The 13,672-nt window shown below is 42.6% G+C and overlaps 1 pseudogene; it reads right to left on the bottom strand.

Moving 5' to 3' along the window:
• Positions 1–101: 101 nt before the first annotated feature.
• Positions 102–10,718, bottom strand: LOC133442525 (sodium- and chloride-dependent GABA transporter 3-like; annotated as a pseudogene).
• Positions 10,719–13,672: the final 2,954 nt, after the last annotated feature.

Raw genomic sequence — 13,672 nt, forward strand, 5'->3', positions numbered from 1 at the left:
CCTTTCATTGTTATGAACATCTCATAGAAGAACTTTAATTGACCGTCTGTGTGGGGCAAACTTAAGTGCTTGTCCAATCAGGTCCTTCGCCTCTGCTGCCTTTAGCTAGATTTGTAGTCAAGACCACCTAAACCGAGACCAAGACAAGACCAGAGAATATCAAGACCAAAACAAGACCAAGACCAGTTCAGCTCAAGACCGAGACCAAAATAAAACCTAGTTATTTCATCATCTTGCGTGAGTTGTAGAACATCAGCACCGTCCTGGTTCAGCTGCTTAGTTTCCATATGAGGGTTGTATTCAACTGCAGCACAATAACACAGAGAAGTGGATGTCTTGTGTGTGAACTCACTATAAATGTTTTCATCAATTAGCTGAGATCAAATATGTGCGGAGACTGCACTACCGCTATTTCTACACTATTTGAGGATTGACTCGAGTGCTTTTAAGGATTGACACTACTAACTAGTCCCAAAGTCATCTAACAAAATATCCAGCCACCACCTCAGAAAAGTCTAATGAATGGTTATGTTACTGATTTAAATTGTACTTAATTTGTAGATGAAACATGAATTTTAAATAATTACAATACACACAATTATCGACTTGAACTTGCATCATTTATCATGATAGGAGCCAGATTACACAGTATATCAGCATCACTGAAATGGCATAGATCACAACGATATGCAAATATTATTCAAAGGCCAATGATGCCATATAATTATTCAAACAAGGCCGTTATAAATACAATTCTGTAATTAAATAGAGACACACATGCAGATGCACCAAAACATTAAATTAAATGCAAAATACAAATAGTTTACAAAACTGTACATTAACAAGAGGAAGAACTGGTGATCACTAGATTCTGTCACCGTGGTGTTTGCAAAGGCATCTCAATTATCCGAGAGACCCGAGACAAGACCAAGACCAAAAGGCTGTCGAGGCTGGGACAAGACCAAGCCACAAAAAAGTTTGGTTTACAACCAAAAATGTTAGGTTACTCTAATTCTTCTCAAGAAATTGCGTTTAATTCGAAATAATAAAACAAATTTAAAGCCACTGTACCTTCAACTGGGTTCCAAGGTGTAGTCGGATGAGCTTGCAATCCAGTTGGCCCATTCAGCACTGGCCGACCGGCTGGTCTCTTGTATGGTGTCGACTCATCTAAAAAGTAGATATTGGTCAGTTGATTTATGGTAGGTTTCTTGCACGAGCCATTGCAAAAGATGAACCTCTGCTGATACATTAGACAACTCTGTTTAAAAACAGCACTTGCATGAAGGTGGTGGAGGCAGTGACACCTGCTGACCTGAAAAAAGGCAGGAAGAGACAAACACTTCAGATCACAATCACATGATATGAACACGGTTGAATATCATTAGCTCCATGGTAGGAAACATAAATGTTTACTTACGAACGGGGCTTCTGGGCACGCGCTCCACCATGCAACGGAGTTCTGCCACTGCACAACTCAGTTTTTGCAGTGGCAGGACAGATTCATCTGAAAAAGACGACCATAGAATTTGTACTGATTGCAAAAATATTTGAAATGGGTAAATAATGTAGTTTGAAATCAAACAAGCACCAAAAACAACATTTCTATTTATTTTATGAAATATAATTATCAAGTTGTCTTTCTCCTTCCTTCTGTATTATTCTTCCTCTCTTATACCATGTAATTCCTGTGTATAATCTAACTTAATTTAGTATAAAAAACATTTTAAGTTTAATCGAGAAGTTCTACTAGTTTAGTACCGTTCACTCTGCAGAAATAACCCTGATTTTGCACAAGCAGTTGCCTGCATGACATAAACAATATATAAAAGGATTTCATGAATAATGGCATGCCTACCAAATATCCCAGTGCCAGCCTTTCAAACGTACAGAGGAGGAGGAGGCAGGCTCCATTGCAGGCGTAGTAGTCAAACATCTGGAATACATACATTCCTCCCTCGGGACAAGAGCACAGACAATTACTTTTATGTTATATATTTTTGTTGATCACATTTATGGAAGTCACCTCATGCCTTTTATTTAATGTCACATATCATTAATTGTTGAATAATAGAAGAATCTGTCCTCCCATTTTGGAGTGATAAATAATAAATCCTGCAGTAACAATAAATACTGACTTCAGTGATCATGATGAGCTGAGAGAAGAAGCATATTAGACAGAAGAAGAGGAGGAACTTCTCCCGCCGGGCGGCCCTGCGCATAACCCTGGGAAACACGTCCATGATGGACATGGTGGTCATCACCACCTCCATGGCAACAAACTGTGAAGGCAAAGAACGCGGAAGTAAAGTTGTGAAAGCAAATCCTGTCTTCCTAAAGGAGTTCATCCACTCGAGCATCTTACTTGTGTGTCCAGACCCAAAAGGATGAGCATGACAAAGAAGCAGATGGACCACAGTTGGGGCAGAGGAATCATGGCTACGGCCTGAGGGTACGAAATGAATGCCAAGCCAGGACCTCGAAAATATGACGCTAATATAAGGCTTTTTGGTGACTCTGGGACGAATACATAGCGTCGCCCCGATGTAACATGCCGGCCAGACTGAAATGGGCGTGTTATATTTTAGTGCGATATCCATCCTTCTGTTATATCACAGGGCCACCCAAAGACAAACAAGACGGTGTGATTCTCATACAACGGTGCAGCATTACACTAACAATGTCTTCTCACACTGGTTTGGAGCAGTTAACTATTCAAATGCACCTTAACCTTTTTTATATTTTTTATATTATTTATATTTCTTATATTCTTATTGTTTGCACTATTGTTTCTTATTTGTCTTGCACTGGAGAGGTGATGCTGCTTTCAATCTCACTGTACCCAGGTACATTGACAATAAAGTATTCTATTCTAACCAGCCTTTTAACTGGTAATACCTCTGGTTGTTCACAAGATGGCAGCAAAGGCTCCATCAGGGCCTCAGGACTCCAGGCACCTTAAGCTGCACTGTGATTGTTACAAGCAGTACTCAAGTTGGTCAAAATCACCCCCCCTGTAAAACTGCCATCCCCCCTTTCCATCCCTTATGTAATTTCATCAATGAATGTGGTTTTACTGCTATTTCAACATTTAGAGTCATCACCAGAAAAATAAAACCAGAAAAATAACTTATTTGACAATTTTCACCCGTTTCAAGTACATTTTCACTTGAAATAAGTAGAAAAATCTGCCAGTGGGACAAGATGTATCTTCTCATTACATCAAAAAAGTCTTGTTCCACTGGCAGATTTTTCTAATTTTAAGTGAAAATCTACTTGAAACAGGTGAAAATTGTTGTTCTTTCCAGTGATGAGTCTTGTTTTAAGTGTAATGAGATTTTTTTTTTTACTAAAATGAGACATTTTAACAAGAAATAAGACCAATATTCTTGTTAAGATTTTGAGTTTTTGCAGTGATCCATTTTACTTATCCTGTGAAGGACAAAGTCATATTGATAAGTTCAGAAAATTGTTTTTTATTTTTGTGTTTTTATGTATTTGATGTAAGCCCAGTGGATATTTAAAGCTTACAGAAGGCTGCATTTAACTGCTGCTATGTCATTCCTGCAGTATTTCTGCAGGTGTTTTGGTCAGTGCTATTATTTGTATTGTATTATTTGTAATCAGCACAAATTATCTGTCCCCATATGATAAAATCCACCATCCCCCCTAATTATTTTTTACAACTCGAGTACTGGTTACAAGTCTGATTGTGGCGTACAGAAAGGCCGGTTTGGGGGTTTGCACTGTAGCCTCATGTCTTGAAGGTTTTGGCTCCAAGTCTTTTCACGTGCAGCTAGCAACTTCTCTCCCGTCCAGGTACTTTCTCCTAGAGTCCGAAAATCTCAGGTTGGATGGTGATTCTACCATACAAGTAGTTGTCAATGACTGCTTGTCTCAGCTGTGTGGACCTGTGATGGACTGGCAGTCTATCCGGGCTGTACCCGGCCTCTGGCCCCATGACAGATGGGATGGGTCCCAGCCTTCACATGGGCCTCTAAATGATAAAACAGCTACAGAAAAATGGATAGATGTTTGGTTTGGGCAACCAAAACTACTTGCTTGATCACATACTGAACAGGTTTTCTTGTAAGAGGATGTCTAAATTACACTATTTGATAAACACCCTTCCTTTTCATATAACTATCTTGGTGGGATGTATTTTTAGAATACAGTGCATCATATTTAGGTTCTAACCTGCGTCCAGAAAGGTGAGGTTATGTGTTTCTGAATAGGTACCTGACTCCACTCCGCAACTTATGACACCTTGCTTATGAGCCATGAATCCAGCACAGAGAAGACCGCAAACCCAGCTACAAAGCTGGTTCCGCTGTTCAGTAAACACAGGTACAAGCAGTCTCTGAAAAAAGAAAAAGGAAAAGACACATGCTCTCAATACCCAGCATGTGTTTAAATATGTCTCAGCTCAGCACCTGCTTTGGTACAGAACTGAGGAAAAAAAAAAAAGTTAGAGCAAGTGGCCACATCCAGCTGCTTTATCAGTTATGGACGTGGGTCTCCAACACTTGTAGCTCTTCAAATGACCACTAGGGGGTGGCTACTAAAGTGAGTCAATCTCCATTGGCCCTGTGTAAAAATACTGAACTTTCAAAACAGAAATAAACAAAGTATTTTTTGTCCTTATAATAGATTTCACATCCATTGTATTTTTTAAAGGTCAAATTATATCAAGCAATTAATTTATGCATAAATCGCCAGTGATGTCGCGGGGGAGGAGCTGGAAACCCTGACAGCCGTGGCAGAGAGGAGGATGCTGTCCAGGTTTCAGTCCATATTGCAATGTTACACACCCTCCCTACGACACACTTGCCCAGCAGAGGAGCAGCTTCAGCAGAATTCCTTCCTGCTTATGGCCATCAAACTTTACAACACCTCCCTAAGTTCAATCATTCTTCTCCCTTCTGTACATTTTTGTTAATTGGATTTATTTTATATCCTCTATTCACGATAAGGGATTATTAAACTATTTTGATTGATTTGTTGATTTATTTATTGATTGACTGTCTAGCTGTCATCAGTTTAGCGATGTAGCATTTGTTTTAAACCTGGCTTGGCTGAGCCGTGAATAAAGATTTAACAGGTCTTCTTTTTTAAAAAGGTAATCTGTTTTTCTTGCTGCTAATTGCACTACTACTGGCTCTGGGTTGGCATGGAAGGGACCAGGGGCAAAGCTTATCCACCTTCACCCCGAGCTGAAGGATGCTGCTTGCTGACCAAACTTTGCCCACAAGTCTCAACTGCAGGTCCCAGAGGAACTGAAATCAGGATGGATGCAGTTTCAGTCAGAATGAATGTAATGTAATATTTATAAGTATGATAACTGAGGTAAAATGGGCATTTTAATTTTCCCATTAATAGATCAACTGTGGCTGGGTCAAGTCATTGGTTTGTGTTACAGAAGTTTTGTCTAGTTCTTTTTATAGAATCAACTGTATGTGTCAGAGTCACATGCTCACTTTAACTCTTACCTATAGCAGTTGTTATTGTGTTTGTTGTAACTGCCTAGCACGGTAAGGACGCCCACGCCAACACTGTATGAGAAGAAGATCTGAGTCCCTGCCTCTATCCACACCTGTCCCAACACAGCAACAGTGGGTACATGTTCTCCATCTGCATAATGTGCTGTGACATCATCGAGGTCCTACCTGAGGGTCTGTGAGCCATGACGGATCAGGCAGAAGATAAAACGCTACTCCTTCACGTGCTCCAGGAAGAGAGAGTCCACGGATCAAAAGAGTTAACATCACTTAGGGAAAGGTGGCAGTGAAGTATACCACCTGGAAAACAGAAAAGCACATTCAGCTTTTGAGAGTTTGACATGCAACAGTTTTGGAGCCTACAGAGTTCTGTACAAATACCTTTCTTGTGGTCTTGACCCCTTTCAAGACGCAAAAGTAGCAGATGATCCACATCACAATTAAACACAACAGCACCTCCCACCTGATGCTGCCAATCTCCTCAATCCCCCCGGAGATGGCCAGCACACGTCATCTACACATGATAGACAGATACAGATGTTTTATCCAGAATCTTATTTTGTCTTGCACTGGAAAGCCTCTGGATAACGCAGTTTGTAATGTGAAGAAACGTTTGTTCATCTTTACATACTTACTCCCAGAATTGTGTGGCAGCAGACATAGACTTTTTCCCATTGGTCAAGGGTAAGGTGTCATTTTGCGCTGAAAAGTCTACACAGTCATCTAAGAGGATGGTGATGAGAAAAATTGTCAGATGGGGTGGGGAGGATCTGGCCGGAATAACGATGAAACATTATCTTTACTCATTATCTTTACGCATTGGTCACTTCTACAGTACAGTACAGACCTCTGTGGCCACTGAGAGAAACCATGACACAATTCTGTCCAGTCACCCAGAAAAACCTAGACGATGTCACGGTGAATGCATGCTGTAATCAAAGTAAAATGTGCTCCAACAAAATATCAAAGTGAGTGTCCTGAGTGTCATGACTGCATATAGTGAGCTTGGATCAGTCAGTTATTTCAATAATCATCAATCAACAAGCAGAGCAGCGATGTATTTGGGACTGCTGAACAAACCAGAACACACAATGCAAGCTAATGGTTGACTTCATCTGTCAATCAGTTCCAATGTCTATGTTTATTGTATAATGGTGCTGGCTGTTTCATATGTGACACATGCATTTCCGAAAGCTGTGTACCATTCCCTCAATAGAAAAATAAATTAAGAATGATGATGATATTAATAATAATAATAATAATAATAATAATAATAATAATAATAATAATAATAATAATAATAATAATAAGTATATAAAATTACCTAATGTATTTATAATGACATTTAGAAATGGACAAAAGAAACAATTGAGGGTGTTTTTAATTTTAATACATAATAAACACTTGAATTAAAATAAGAGATGAGAGTTTCTGGTTTTATTTCACGTCTTTGAAAGTATTGGATGCAGGCCAGCTGACAGTCTTGTCTGGGCCCGGGACAAAATAATCTAAGATGGGCCCCCCTGCACCCGGATCTCTCCTTCTCCCTCTTCCTCTCCTCTCCCTCTCCTCCCCTCTGCACCTCCTCTCCCTCTCCTGTTCTCTTCTCTTCTCTTCCTATCCTGTTCCTCTCCTCCTCTCTCTGCATATGACAAGTGACAGGCATTGACAACAATGGTTAACATGAACAAACTACACACACTGGTTAGTGTCAAATACACTCTTCATATGTATTGGAATTCTGACACTAGCAGGAAATAAATGAATATTTACCATTGTATTTTAGACTACTGCTGTTGTGACATGTTTAGATTTCCAAACGCCATGCGCCGAACTTTCCTTGTGGCAAAATCATGTATGATGTCTTTAAAGTCCAGTTTCTTTCTATCATTTTTGGCATCCCTTCAGTCCACGCTGAGGTTAACGGTGAGAAACATCCACAAAATCCCTGTCATGGTTTCTCAGTTGGATGTTTTTTACTGTTTAACTCACTCTCCTGTCGTTCCAGATCCTGCCACCCTCATCAGCCAGAATCCACTCATTCCCTTCACCTGTGCTTCCCCAGCCCAGCTCCACACCTGGTTTCCCTCATCAGCAGTTCCCCTCATATACCGGCCCATTTCCACCTTCTAGTTTGCCAGATTGTCGAGTGTTTGTGCCTCACTTTCCAGCGTTCCCGATTTCTGATCAGTTTTCTGCCTGCCTGCCTGCCTGCCTGCCTGCCTGCGACCCTGCTTGATTCAGGTTTTTGGATTTTTGCCTACCCCCTTGGATTGTTTGCCTGATCTGCCTGACTACCCGGTTTTGACCCCTGCCTGCCTTTGACCCTGATTAAAGCCTCTTGGACTCTGATTCTGTTTGGTGTTGTGCTTTTGGGTTCTCTGTCTTTGAGCCGTGACAATCCCTAAGATATTTTAAGATATTTAGATCATTTTAGATATTTTGCGGCACAGTATCAGGCCAGCAGAGATAATTTTAGATGCTTCCCGTGCCCTGAATGCATTAAGTGACGGGAGCATTATTTGATAGGATGTTAATGGTCTATCAAATTTTGCTACCCCTGAAATATTGATTTAAAATGGATAATATGGGATGTTGAGTATTTGATCCATCAAAATACACTACCTATGACATGAATTGCATTACACTTTGTGAACATATACAATATACGATAAAGGGAAAAAAAAAATTCTACCCCTTTATTTGATATTCATTCATTCATTCATTCAGTCATTGGCCTTTATTTAACCAGGCAGGTCATTAAGAACACGTTCTTATTTACAACGACGGCCTGGCAAGAGACAAGGACCACTTGGGGGGAAAAGGAAGTGGGCTAGCGAGTAAAAAACAGTAAAATTGTAGCTCTACAAAGGTAGAAAACCATTAGGTAGCCTTTTTTTGTAGGGTAGCATAAATCGACAGATAGACACTATCGGTTTATGCGGCGGTAGCATTTTTCGACGAAGCAGCAGAAATCGACAGAACACCGGCTCGGTCTGCGCATGCGCCCAGAGCGACCGCATCCCCACCGAGCTCGGCGGCACGAGAGACGGACCTGCCGCGGAGTTTGCGCCGCGCCTGCGCCCGAATTGAACATTTAGACCAGACGATTTTTTTTTGTTTTGGTTTTTCAGATCCGGTGCTTTTGGAAAAACATTTGGAGCTTGAGCCTAAGTAGCCACTCCCTAGATCCGCCTCTGCTTGGCTGCGCTGTTTCTTACCCTACTCTACGATGACTTTATTAATTCCACCTTCACCGTCACCACCTTTTTTTAAATATTTGTGTAGAGAATCTCTGAGGCCTCTATTTTCTTCTTCTCTTTTCTCTTCTTTTCTGAGCACCGTAGCTGTGCTGACCGGACATTTTGAGTGCACTGAACTTCAAATTAAAGGTATTCTATGCAACAAATCCCTGATTTTGGAAAGCTAGCAAGATTTGAAAGAGGCACCTCTAAACCCCGCCCATTCGGTCCGAATGAAACGGATTGGTCCAGGACCAGAGGCTTGGCAGGAAGGGAAATAACCAATCAGATGCCTTCATTTTAAACCACACGCACTCGCTTCCAGCCCCCCGTGTCCACTTCCCACGGGTCCTCCTGGGCTCACAGTGTCCAGGTGTAACCCCCCTCCCTCCCCTCTGCCACGGACCCCAGTATGTAGTTATTTATTATGTAGTTATTTCCAGAGCAGCTTGGTCCCGGCTGTGTGGGTGAGCGGGGAGCAGAGCCATTAGTCCGGGCTGCTGCTGCAGGACTCTTTGCCCAGCAGCAGCAGCCCGCGGGGACACGTCAAGAGCCGCAGCAGCTCCGGCTCGGAAGCAGTATGGGGGTCCGTGGAGATGGAGGCGCCTCCATCCCGGCGAGAGCGGAGAGCGCCGGTGCGGCTGGCGGAGCGCTGCGGTGCCGTGCTGGCTCTGTTGCCACAGCTACGCCGTAGGCTACGCCGTAGGGTACGCCGTAGGGTACGCCGTAGCCTACGGCGTAGCCGTGGCTCTAGAGCCTGCAGCGCACCGCAGTGCTCCGCCAGCCGCACCGGCGCTCTCCGCTCTCGCCGGGATGGAGACGCCGGTGGGCAGGATGCACGTTTGGGTGGGCACAGCCCACCCCTGCCCCCCCCCCCCTAAAACTGGCCTCGCTTACAGGTGAATGAGACATGGGGTAGTTTTGCTGTAAATGTGCTGTCCAAAATGTTTAATAATCACTCTCCTCTGCCTTGTTGAATCCCGCGTATGCGCGTTCGTGTTTGTGGGGGCGTGGCTTTGGACGGAGCACTCGTGGGTGGGGGCGGGGGGGCGTGGCTTAGAGGAGGCGCCACTTTCAAATCTTGCTAGCTCTCAGAAGTTGCATAGAATAACTTTAAATGATAACATCAAATTTTAATCAGCGGCCAAACCATTTTTGAGTTCTTGACCACTATTTCAAGGACAATTAGGAAGAAAACAAATAACAAGCTTTTATGTAACTCAAATACTACATATTATTTCCACAAATAGGCATATTTTGAAACATTTTGAAAAATGATTCCATAATTTAATGAGGGCCCAGTTCTGGACCCACCCCCCTACCCTGGGCCCGGGACAACAGACCCGTTTGTCCCCCCCTATCGGCGGGCGTGATTGGATGCATCTCTTTGAGTTGAAAAGAAGTTGAGAAGAAGAGTCAACAGCGCAAACGCGCTTTCATCCGCACCCGCAGTATAGCGGCGCCTCGGCTCCATCCTTGCCGTGACTACATGTTATTATATCTTCTAAAAACAACTAAGTAATCTATATTGGTAGAGTAGTCCCTCTTTCTTTCCCCAAGGAAACGAGAAAAACTACAGCGATGTCTCATTTTAATATTAATTAAATCATTTTTGATAGCCTATTTATTTTACTTGGTGCAAAGTGACAACCCAGCTTTACTTCTCAGTGCTTCTCATTTACATTTTTTATATATACATAAATATATATTTTTAGCTGAATTAATTGTAAAATGTCATAACTCCACCACGAGCAGCTGGCAGATATTTCTGAAGTCCGCTGGCTCCTTCTCACTGAGAGCGTCAGCAGTAGTTCAGTCTCCACTTACCTCCTCCATTTTTGTAGCACAGGTAAGGAAACCTCCACACATTGCCGAGGCCGAACACGTTTCCCCCTTCGACCAGGAGGAACTCCAGCTTGCTCCCCCAGTGTCCTCGCTCCTCCACCTCTGCAGGTTTCTCACCCGAACTGCTCGCCATATTTCGGCTCCAACCTTGATGTAACTTGCATTTCCTGCAGAACCTGAATCAAACCTGAATTATGGTTCTGCGTTAAATCGACGCAGAGCCTACGCCGTAGGGTACGGCGTAGGCTCTGTGTTGGTGTAACGCGGAACCATAAATCAGCCTTCAGAAGTGAGCAAGGAAAAATAAGGCAAAACTCGTGCTTCACCTGCGAGTGGGTATGTTGTGGAAATAAAAGTTTAGCACAAACACCTAAACTGCCGCTCATTAGACAGGAATATCTGTCCAGATTGGAAGATTGTCTTTTTCCAGCGGCCGTGATGATCATTGATTGAAGGCCTTTTTTTTCTTTTTACAGGTAAGTGACCCATTTTTATTTTTATTTGACCAAATCAAAACAGAAAAAGAAAAAAAAAATGATACAAATCTAAAAAAAAAGTTAAGAGATGCACACAAAAAGTCATGCACTACTAGGCCTGACAATACCTGAGACTATTCAGCTCCATCAAAGATACATTTCTACGGCGACCTGTAATAAACGTCCGGAGAGACCCCTCTCAATGGTTTGTTATCAACAACGATGGATTAAATGAAGGCAGCTGCAATAAAAGAAAAGCAACTAATGTAGAAGAAACTTGCAAAAGGGTCAAGCATGATGACTGTAAAACAGTCCCTGCTGAATATGGCTCAAATTATGTGAACTCCATCAAAGAAGATGCAGCATCTGTACAGAGAACTGTAATAAAGATGAACAGAGACCCATTTCAATGGTTTGCCAACAACAAAAGGTGAAATGAATGCAGCTTCAACAAACAAAAAGCAACTTGTGACCCAAGATGTGTAAAAGACCAGCAAGATGCCTTTAAAAAACTGTCTGCCACTGACAAATCATATGAAGCATTGAAGGCATTTCCTGTGTATAAAATATCTCCAGCAATAAGAGCTGTGAGCAAAGACCAGCAGGACGAAGAAGCAATGCAGCTGACTGAGAAATGCAGTGATGAAGTGAAACCCCTATAAAAAGACCCGTTTTAAGTGAGCTGCAAGTTCTTCTCTCGGATGTTCAAGACCCATCCAACAGGAGAAACTGAAATATTAAAGCTGTAAGCAGCGATGAACGGGCCCTCTACTTGCATGTAGATTCTTCAGGCCTGGACATTTAGCGGATGACACCAGCCATGGCTCTCTATATCAAACCATTCAAAAGTTATGGCAGAAAGTAGGAACTATCAGATATCGACCAATCAGATGAAGGGGCGGGGCTAATTTGCACCAATTCTGTTCAAGGACTCAAAACCATGTCTGATGACACCACCCACGAGTCTTTATGTCAAAACATTCAAAAGTTATTGCAGAAAATCAGAACTATCATATATCGACCAATCAGAAGGGGTGGGGCTAATTTGTACCAAATAAGGTGAGGGAGTCAAAACCGAGTCCGATGACACAGAGAGAAAAGTATTCTAGGGGGCGCTGTTGAGCCATTTTGCCACGCCCATTAATGCAAACCATGAAATATCAAATTTATCGCCAGGCCTGGCTTTCGTGCAAAATTTGGTGACTTTTGGGGAACTATCAAATATGGACCAATCAGATGACGGGTGGGCGCGCTTTTTGGCGTCTAGCGTCGCCACGGTAACGCTTTTGACTGAGAAAAGTAATGTGTGTTGTCACGGCAGGATGAAGACGCACATTTTGATGTATAACACACCTGGGTGCACGTTACGGTTCGGGCCGTATTACCTGCCAAAGGAATGGCATAAATTGCGCCAAAATTACACGATTAATTTAAAATGACCGACTTCCTGTTCGGTTTCGACCATGGCGCCAAGACACTCTTCTTTAAGTTGCAACATGATACAGGTGTGTAGCGATTTTCGTGCATGTACGTCAAACCGTATTGTGGGGCTTGAGGCACAAAGTTTTTTCTGTCTGAACCAATCAGATGATGGGTGGGCGTGCTTTTTGGCCACGGTAACGCTTTTGACTGTGAAAAGTAATGCGCGTTGTCGCAGGATGGAGACGCACATTTTGATGTATAACACAGCTGGGTGCACGTTACGGTTCGGGCCGTATTAACTGCCAAAGGAATGGCCTAAATTGCGTCAAAATGACACGATTAATTTAAAATGACCGACTTCCTGTTCGGTTTCGGCCATGGCGCCAAGACACTCTTCTTTAAGTTGCGACATGATACAGGTGTGTAGCGATTTTCGTGCATGTACGTCAAACCGTATTGTGGGGCTTGAGGCACAACGTTTTCTAGGGGGCGCTGTTGAGCCATTTTGCCACGCCCATTAATGCAAACCATTAAATATCAAATTTTTCGCCAGGCCTGGCTTGCGTGCAAAATTTGATGACTTTTGGGGCACGTTTAGGGGGGCAAAAAGGCCCTCCTTTCGTCAGAAGAAAGAAATAATAAAAATTCCTACAGATACAATAGGGCCTTCGCACTGTAAGTGCTTGGGCCCTAAAAAAAAAAATCCTACAGATACAATAGGGCCTTCGCACTGTCAGTGCTCGGGCCCTAATAAACGAAAAGAAAAAAGATATTTGTTATTTCTTCTGTAGTAACAAAATGGACCACAAGGTGGAGACATCAGACCAATGTGAGCACTGGCAGAAGTGCGCCGGGCGCTCAGTCCCAGCGGGGCGAGAAGTGAAAACACTTGAGTGAAGTGAAAGAAATCACCTGACGCCAAGTCTTGTGGGAGAATACAAGTAGGCGGTTTCGAAAATTGCTTTGTTCATCAAAAAACGTTTGAAGGGCAGTCACAAATACCATAAGGAACTGTAAATACAAAGCTGAGTGATGCTGATTCCAATGATTAGACCTACATTGGAATCAAAATAAAAACACAAGGGTCACGTGCCTCTCTTTTTCTTTTTTCTTTTTGCACTGAGAACAATGACGATTTCCCTTAAACCTATCAGGCGGGATACAATAAATTTCAAGGCCTCAACGTGTA

This window comes from Cololabis saira, chromosome 4 (assembly GCF_033807715.1).
Source record: "Cololabis saira isolate AMF1-May2022 chromosome 4, fColSai1.1, whole genome shotgun sequence".
Taxonomy (NCBI): domain Eukaryota; kingdom Metazoa; phylum Chordata; class Actinopteri; order Beloniformes; family Belonidae; genus Cololabis; species Cololabis saira.